We start from the raw sequence: 9,564 nt of genomic DNA, 5'->3' as shown, positions 1-9,564 counted from the left end.
CTTTGGAGCTTTTTTGAAATTAACTTCAAGTTAGAGAAACAGCTATGGTAAATTTTCTTTAAATATGTTTTTTATCAATTTTTTTCATCTTTTAATATAATGATTTTATACAATGTTTTGCAATAGTATTATTTTAGCATTCCCTTAAAGTTAATATTCATCTGATTCACAATATTTTTTTTTTTCAAGTTAAAAAATTTAACTTTATAAACTCATTTTTCATTTTTATTGGATAAAAAAAAGGTAAAACCAACTTTAAAACTAAACAGATTTTAAATGTTTTTATCATTCTTTTTAAGATAACAAGAAAAACTTGAAACATGTTTTATATGTATAATATAAATTCTGTGCAGCTTACTTGCCATATATATTTTCATAACTTTACTCACTTATTGAACACTGATGTAAATACTGAAAATCAATACATAAAATATATCTTCCTATAAAATTATTTATTTATTATAAGATTATGATAAATATATGCAAATAATTTTAAAGTCTAATCATAAATATGGAGTTGATTTTATTTTTTCATTGTATTTTAACTGGAAGTTTAGAAATGTTAAACTTAAGATGTTATATTACCTCCCTTGGCGAAACTGTAGCTTTATTTTACCATTACCGGAGGAATACCCGTCTTATGGACTGTTTTATATTTTAAAATTCATCTTTCTAAAAAATATTTTCCCTCTCAAATTTGTAAAATAAAATCTTGAAAGAAAATTTCTTTCAATTAAAAATTATTTTTCTGCTTGTAAATAAGTTGCAACGATGAAAGTTTTAGCATACAGCTTGTCACTTGGAGGGAGAGCTAATTTACAATGTAATCCTCCCTACCTTTCGGCTTGGGTGGCATAGGTGTGTCAGTGGAAGTGAGGACCTGAACAGCAACCACCGAAGAAGATTTAGTTGAGATCTCAAATTCACAGGCAGTCGGCGACTTTTTATGGTGGAAGCATGGTTGTTTAGACATCTTGTGTGTTCAGGACTGCCATACATAGGCCGTCATGATTTGGGATGCTGTGTTGGCCATGGAAGAAACCAGCTCAACTCAACTAGGGTTAGCATCATTGGAACACAGCAATTTCCAATTGAGAATAATTATTTTATATTTTTATTTGCACAGGTGATGATTTGTTTTTTTTTTTCAGAATTCCCCTCATATTAAACAGAAATAAAGAAAAATCTGTATAATGTATGTATCTGTGGCGAAATGTAAATATATTCCAAAAATCATGTAAATTAAGTTTTATTTTTAAAATTAAAAATCAAACCTTATGATCAACCAAAGAGGGCTATCTTATCCACCATTTTGAAAACCATTTTTGAAAAGAAAAAAAAAGGTAAATAATTCAGCAATAATTCAAACTTACAAGATTTCTATTGTAATTCCTACAAATTCCTATTAATCACTTAAAAATGATTTTCTTTTCTAAAAGGAAAACAATTTCATCAATTTAATTAATTTTTGAAACATGATATTTGTTTCACCATGGGTACATAACACCATAGAAAATTTTATTCATTTTTTTTTTTTTTTTTTTTTTTTAATGTTGGAAAAATTCTGGACACGAGTTTTTTTTTTTTTTTCCTTCAAAAGAAACTTTCAGAATATTCCACGATCTTTCTTGTTATATTCGACTAAAGGGGTCATGTTAGATTTGAAAAACATGCATTTGAAACATATCAAACATATGTTCAAATACGTTTTGCTTAACCATTAAACAAATAAAATTAAAAGCTTCTTTTTAACAAGGAAAGTGTATGTTTTCCATGTGGCATTTTTCTGAGTTGGTCAAATCTTCCCAGCCTGTCACTGTTATGACCAATGTCAGTAATTGATATTCTAAGGGACAATAGTTTGTGCATAGAAGAATTTCATCTAGCTTTGTGTCTGGGGGTAGTTGTATATTTCTTATTAGTGAAATCCAAGATTTCAAACAGATTTTCAAGGTCGGTGCAAGATGATCAGCATCTAGGTTATTCTAAGGAGTTACGGTTACTTTGAGTATCAGAAACAGAACTTGTAGAAATTCTTAGTTAAGAATTCCAGAAGGATCGGAAGACTAATTCTTAAAAATTGACCATTTCCTGTATTTAATCAAGACAAATGGACAGAACTACCTAGAGGTGAAATTGATGAAAAATATCTTTGGTTTGAAATGAGACTAGTTATTTGTTTTTTTCTTATAGACAAGATCAAAATAAATATTAGGAGCGAAAAAAAAAAAAAAAAAAACTAAGATGTAGACGTACAGATTTTTTGTAAATTTTTTTTAATGATTTTTCTTAACCTTTTTTTTTATGCATTCTTGCATCTTGAGACGATTTTTATTCAGCCAGTCATGCTTAACTTTTTTTTTTTTTTTTTTCAATAAATTTTAATATTTTAAACCCCATATGGTCAAGCTTTATGCAAACCTGTGTTTTGATTGTGGCAATAGCCCTAAATATGTGGTTAAACTTTGAAACTTTTTGATTAACCAAAGCCAAAGTTAAAAAAAAAAAAAAAAAATACAATTTTCTTTTTGTTGCGCTTAAATTTGAAATAACATTTTCATCACAATGTGTGGAAATTGAAGGGACCCATCTTAAAAATGGACTAGTTCTTATTGATGGTTGCAACAATAGTGACTTAGAATTTTGATGCAAATACTATGGAATTCATAATTAATATTATGAGTCAACACTGGATTAAAATGCAAAACATAATGAAATGCTAATCTTTATATTCAATAAAATTGTCTGACAACTTTTTTTTGTGTGTCTGCATTTCTCGCGTCAACATAACTTTGATACACAATTTTTACATTTTTTTTAAAAAATTTACTATTAGTTGAATCAAATGTAAATAAAACGAGTTTTAAAATAATTAAATGGCAATGCATTTCGATTTTGGTGCAAAAATAAATTAAAAAAAAATCTTTATGTATGTACCCATCATGAAATACAAATATATTCCATAAATCATGTAAATTGATTGTTTTTTTTTTTAACCAAGAAAATCAAGTGAAATGAGGCATTGTCTTAATCTGTGACATATAATATAGAGAGACAACTCAATTCAAACTATCTAGATCAAAGTCAGCCTTGTAATGGCTATGGTTTACTATTAAAACTTGTTAAAAAAAAAATCATAAAAATGTGATTTTCTATATAAAATAAAAACTACTTGATCAATTTACATAATTTTTGGAATATGAGTCTTATTTTGTGATGGATTTGCGCCTCAGATTCTTCATAAGCATGTTAGGCATTTTAATATTTTGTTAAAAAAAAAAAAAAAAATGAAAGGGAGGTGATAATGATAATGTGTAATTTACACAGGATCTAAAAAGTATCATTAACAAGAGTGAAAGGTAAACGTTTTTCAAAGCACCCTCAGGCAATCATCGCTGAAAGATGATTACTATTATAGCATGTGATCCTTATTGAGTGGTCTCCTCTAATAACCTTGTTTCAGACCAGATAAACTTTAGTATATAACAAGGTTGGGTTCCTATCCAGAATTCAATCTAATTAAAAAACAAAAATTCTTTATGATGCATATACCCCTCATGGAACAGAAATTTCATATTTCAAAAATCACAAATCAATCAAGTAGTTTTATTTTTTTTAAGAAAATCAAATTTTATGAGGAAGCGAGTCAGTCTTTAAATTTCATCACTAGTTACCTTCCCCTTAACAACCCTTACAGGAATAGAGATCAAATTCAGCCTTGTAATGGACTAGCAAGCCGCCCGGCATAGTCCAGTTGTAAAATATGATTTAATTTATGCAGATTTCGTATTTATTATTATTAGAGCCAATTCTCTATTGATTATTATATTGTATCCAATGTAAGTAAAAAAAAAAAAAAAAATGAAAAGAAACCAAGACATGTGATTATTGTTTTTTTTTTCTAAACAGTTCACTTCTTGTAAGTAAAGAAAAAAAAATACTCGAGCTGAGATCGAAATCAAAACCTAAAAACAGTGAATCAAGTACGATAACCATTAGGTCAGCTTAATTTACTATTAGTTGAATCAAATGTAAATAAAAAAACTTAATTATTCTTAACATAAGGAAGCTGTCATGTGAAGGATTTGTGCATGCACAGTCGTGAAACAGTTGACAAACAGATAAAAATCCAATGATCCCAAGTACCATTTTTTTTTTTTTTTTTTTTTTTTTTAATTTTGACCCCCTTAGCAGCCCTTTTTACATATGAAAACCAATTAAAGTTTTCCACACGTCTAAATACCCTATATACCAAATTTCAAATCTGTAGATCCAAAATTTGTCGAGTATATAGATTGATAGTTGTCCTCACACACACATATTCTCACTTTTATAGATAAATACTTAATCAATTTAAATGATTTTTGGAATATGACATTTTCATTGTGATGGGTATGTACATCAAAGGTTTTTCTGTTTTTTTTTTTTTTTATTAGGTTGAACTCTGGACTTGCATCCAAGATTTCCTTACAATTGAAATGAGTTTCGGTTTCATTGGCTGTCTCTCCCTCTTGGAACAAAACTAAGTTAAGCTTAGTAAGTGTTGATATTATGAATACCTGTAAGATTGTATCATGATTAAAAATTGTCATTTTTAAACATGTGTACGATACTTGTTTAAATAATCCACACATCGGAATGTATTCAAATGTATATAAATGCAATGGTCCCTTTCACCTTCCTCCTCCTCCTCCAAAATACAATAAAACGTCAAAAACTTGCGAGATGCATCGTTTTCGCAACTTTGTCAGTCGGTCCGTTAGACACTTAAATTTGAAGTAGTATTTTCATCTATTCTCATCTCCGTTATATACTCACAGCATTTCGACCGGCGTGACTTCTTCAGCTGCATCTTTTCGAACTTGGGAACCATTCAAACTTTGCAGTGCCATATTATAATGGTTTTATATATATATATATATATATATATATATATATAAACATTGGTTTGCAATCAGATTTCAGGGATAACTTGCTGGATCTTGAATCATGGCCCAATCTTTACTACAAGCGATATTAACTAGGAGCGGCTTAATTGAACACTTTTACCTGGTCATATCTGATGGAATGAGAACAATCCACCCTCGTGGATTAAATAAAGGGTTCAAGTCAAGATTCTGTGCAGGTACAAGGGGTTCATAAGATGCATCTGAAGAATGTCAGGGTTGTGAAAATAACAACCAAGATGAGAATAGTTTTGAATAATCAGAATTATCAATCCTTATTTAAAAAATTCCGAAACACAGCATTTTCATAGGGAAATGTGTAAATTTAAGATAGATCTGGGTTTGTATTACACTCCACAGAAGTACAAAAAAAGTTGTCAAAAACAAATAAGCGTTATCAAAGGCAAGATAAGTTACTTTTCTACCTAACTGAATACATTGTTAGTGTTTTTATTTTATGTAAAATGTTTATTCTGTTTGAAAAACGAGTAATGTTGAACACTGCTGGAGAGCAAGAAAAGACGGCCGCGATGTCTTTGAAGACTCGATAATCACTTCAAAATAAGGAACAAAACAAAATGGTGGTAGAAACCCACCCAATAAATGTTACTGTAACATTTGTTGGGTGGGTTTCTACCACCATTTTGTTTTATTTCTTATTTTGAAGTGATTATCGAGTCTTCAAAGATTTAGAGAGACATCACAGCCATTTTTTCTTGTTCTTCAGTAGCACTTAATATTACTTGTTTTTCAAACCGACTAAACATTTTACATAAAATATAAACACTTAAAAACTTATCCACTTGGATAGAAAAATAACTTATCTTGCCTTTGATAGCATTTATTTGTTATTTGACAACTTTTTCATACCTCTCAGTATTAAATACAAACTCGGAGATATACACACACACACACACACACACACACACACACACACACACACACACACACACACACAAAAGCCCCTGTGAACCCGATTATGCTTGAGTTTGGATTAACGTGCAGATTATACCAACATTTTCATTTTTTTTTTTTCTTTCTTTCAAATTCCATTTTTATACCTCCAGTAATTCCCAGTATCAAAGATGTTATCCCCCACCAACACCTCATTGTAAATTGTGAAAATTATGCTCTAGTTTTTTTTTTTGTTTTCTTTCAAAATTGTTCAGGACAAAAATTTGCATATGTCATAGAAATGCCGGACTATCTTTGATGCGGTTCATTAAAATGCTTGTTTGTAATAATTTTGAATAACTAGTAAACAAAAGCGAGAAGCTATCTAAAAAGTGATGAAGTTTTAATGAGGCAGCATCGAACAAACTTTTGAAAACCAAAATCATTATGACATTGGACAATGATAAGCAACTCTGAAGAAAGAATTGATAGAAATGTTATAAAAATTTAAATTTTGTTTTAAATGAATAAGGAATCATTTCCTTGGCATGGACTTAGGTCTTAACTGCAATTTATATATATATATGTGTGTGTGCTGGGTTAAATATATGTAATAAAAAGGACTAAAATTCGTCTAAAACAAATTTGGTTGTACATAACAGGAAAGGTTCAATCCAGAAAAATAAAAATTGCAAAGCAGTAAATAAAATAAATATCACAAATTAATTATGGGAAAATTAAACATGACTAATTGGCAATCTTAAGTTTCCACACCAATTTCTAACATTTATTTTAAGTGTGTGTGTGTGTATATATATATATATATATATATATATATATATATATATATATATATATAATGGCAATTTTCTGTCTCTTGAGACACTGGCATTCTGAATCTAGTTTTGTTTACTACAGTGTCTGCTGTGGCTAACCAGGTGTAGGCCTGGGCAGATAAGAGAACCTTGGTTTGCCCATTTATCAGGGTCTGTCTCCCTCTCTGCGTTGCCGGCAGACACCAATGGAAAGGCAAGCCAATACAATCGGCGTAGCTGCCGGAAAGGTATATATATGCACAGATTTTTTAAAACTATTTTCCTCAATGTCTTTTTTAATTTAAGAAAACCCAAAATGTCATGGCCTTTTGCCATGTTTGCATCATAACATGAACTAGAAGATGGGGTAGGTTAGCATCCTTTCCCCTTTATAAGTGATCCTCCTCTTTGATTTAAGAAAAAGAAATCTACCTGGTTACCCATCAAGGATAAAGCATCCAGTTTGCCCTGCAATTTTATCCAAAGCCAAGAAACTAAAAATGATGGATTCATACCTTTCTAATTTCATCTTCTTAACTACAGAGGTACAGAATCAACAATATATGCTGACTGACAGTTGCTTGCCGTCAAAGTGATGGGATGATTCCAATATTTTTCCATGATTCCAATACAATTATTGATTCCGTACTAAATTCCAGATTCTGATTCTTTATAAATCTCTAAATATTTGGCTATAAAATTATTTTTTCCCAATTACCATAAAAACACATGTTAAATGTGTATATATTTTCTCAAATATAAAAAATACACTTTTGGGGTAGTGGTCTATAGCCATTACCTTTACTGGTAGTTCAAAATCAATAGATATTTATTATATTTTATTATTACTACCAACAGGGGAAGAAATTTATTTAAAAAAAAAAAAAAAAAAAAAAAAAAAAGAATCGTTTTCGGCATCGGAAAATAGGCACACATTTTTTCAGATACTGATTCCAACATCGTAAAAGTTCCGATTAATCGTCCCAACACTACTGCCAACTTTATAATCAGTCTTATCCACACACACACACACACACAATTAGAAAATCACAAAAACATTAATACAATGAAACATCAGTCTGTCATCTGTCCCATTATATACAGCATAATCACATTAACACACTAGTTCTTTTTAAATCACGTTAAGCAATGTTAAATCTTGTCAATACCAGACAGGTGCCCATTTGGGAATACCAGGTGCTGTATGTAAGAGAAAGTTGACACCTTGCAAGAACTGCAAAAACCTGACGGGGATATACAAGCAACTGGAGATCGTTTATGAATCTGATATTCCTGTGAAACTTCCTCCTATGAAAGAAGCTGGTTCAACCCGTTTAAGGTGCATGCTGTTTTGGTATGGCGTCTGTCCTATAGCAGAGATATCTTTGATGGTTTGAGCATGCAGCTTGTCACGTGAAGAAAGAGCTAATTTGTAATGTAATCCTTTTTACCCCTTGGCCTTGGTGGCACAAGTATGCCAGTGAACAGCTGCAGACCTGGCCAACAATCATCAAAATGTACAGGTGGCCGGTGTTCAATGTCTTCACCTAGCTCAGGACTACCATGATGCAAGATGTAGTGTAGGCTATGGAGGAAGCTGGATCCACCTGATTAGGATGTCACAATTGAATTTAAAATACGAGGTAAAATTCAGTTGTAAATGACACTCTTCTGGAGGTTGAAGGTTCAATTTTTAATGTAGATAGTATTTAGAATACAATTTGAATTAAGACTTTGACCTAGTCATGGCTGATAGAACAAGAGCATGCTACCTCCGTGGATTAAATGAAAAGTTCTGGTTGAAATTCCCTGCAGATTTCAGAGTTTAAGATACAACTGAAGGTCAGAGGTTATATTGGCTGCAACATTGTGAAAATAATATTTGAGAAAAGTAGTTCGAAGATTTTATAGAACAAACCAATCAAGCTGTTTGTTCTATGGAGCTGAAGGTGAAAAACTAAGTCACTGTATAATTGATTCTACACTGGAAACGTTCTATCATGTTGAGCACTACCTTTTTATAAATATAGCAATGAATATATAATCATTGTGTATGTGGTTTGTGGAGATCCTATATTTTAATGAAATACAAGGTGTTCAAATTATATCAAGATCTGTGGTATCATTTGTTTCCAGACATGTTTCAATGCGACCCATTTTAGATAAAAGATTTCTGGTTGTAAATTTGTTTTATGTAATTTTTGTTTTGTGCTGAATGGCAAAAAAAGAAAAATCTGTTTACATTTTATCTCAAAAAAATTTCAAAAACTTTAACTGGTCAGAATGCAAGAGGTTGTCAGCCAATGTCTTTGACCAGTATTGCTATTCTTCCAGCAAGAAAGATCATTAGTTGAAAGTTATTCAGCCTTCCTTCCATTACAGAAATACAATTACATTATTCATATTTTTCTGATGGTTTCCCTGCTGCAATTTTCACAATGTATTAGCTGTTGTCTTTTTTGTCAATAACAGTTATTAAATTTCTAAAATGGCATGCCATACAGCATGAAAGCAATCTACTCCAGCAAATTAATATTAAGTTAAATTCCCAAAGTATCGACTATGGCGAAAAACATGCGAAAAATTCTTGATCATGTATTCTGCACTGGACATAAGCCTAACCCATAAAGTAAAATCTTTGGAAATGCATGAATCCACATTTTTGCATTTTGTTGGAGATCATCTTGACTAAGCCCATTTCTGGTTGATGTGGAAAAAAAGAAAAGAACAAATCACTTCTCCATAACTATTTTAATTGCATTAAAAGTAGCAAAAAGCTGTTATCTTATTGTCAGCCATGTCAGAGGACAGAATTCCTATGTTAAAAAAAATCACAGAAATCTGTATGTGTTCGTGACGAAACAAAAATATATTCCAAAAATCATAAATTGACAGTTTTATTTTTATGA

Source organism: Euprymna scolopes, chromosome 9, assembly GCF_053919585.1.
Source record: "Euprymna scolopes isolate OS-2025 chromosome 9, ASM5391958v1, whole genome shotgun sequence".
In the NCBI taxonomy this organism is placed as follows: domain Eukaryota; kingdom Metazoa; phylum Mollusca; class Cephalopoda; order Sepiida; family Sepiolidae; genus Euprymna; species Euprymna scolopes.
This window is presented reverse-complemented; position numbering follows the sequence as displayed.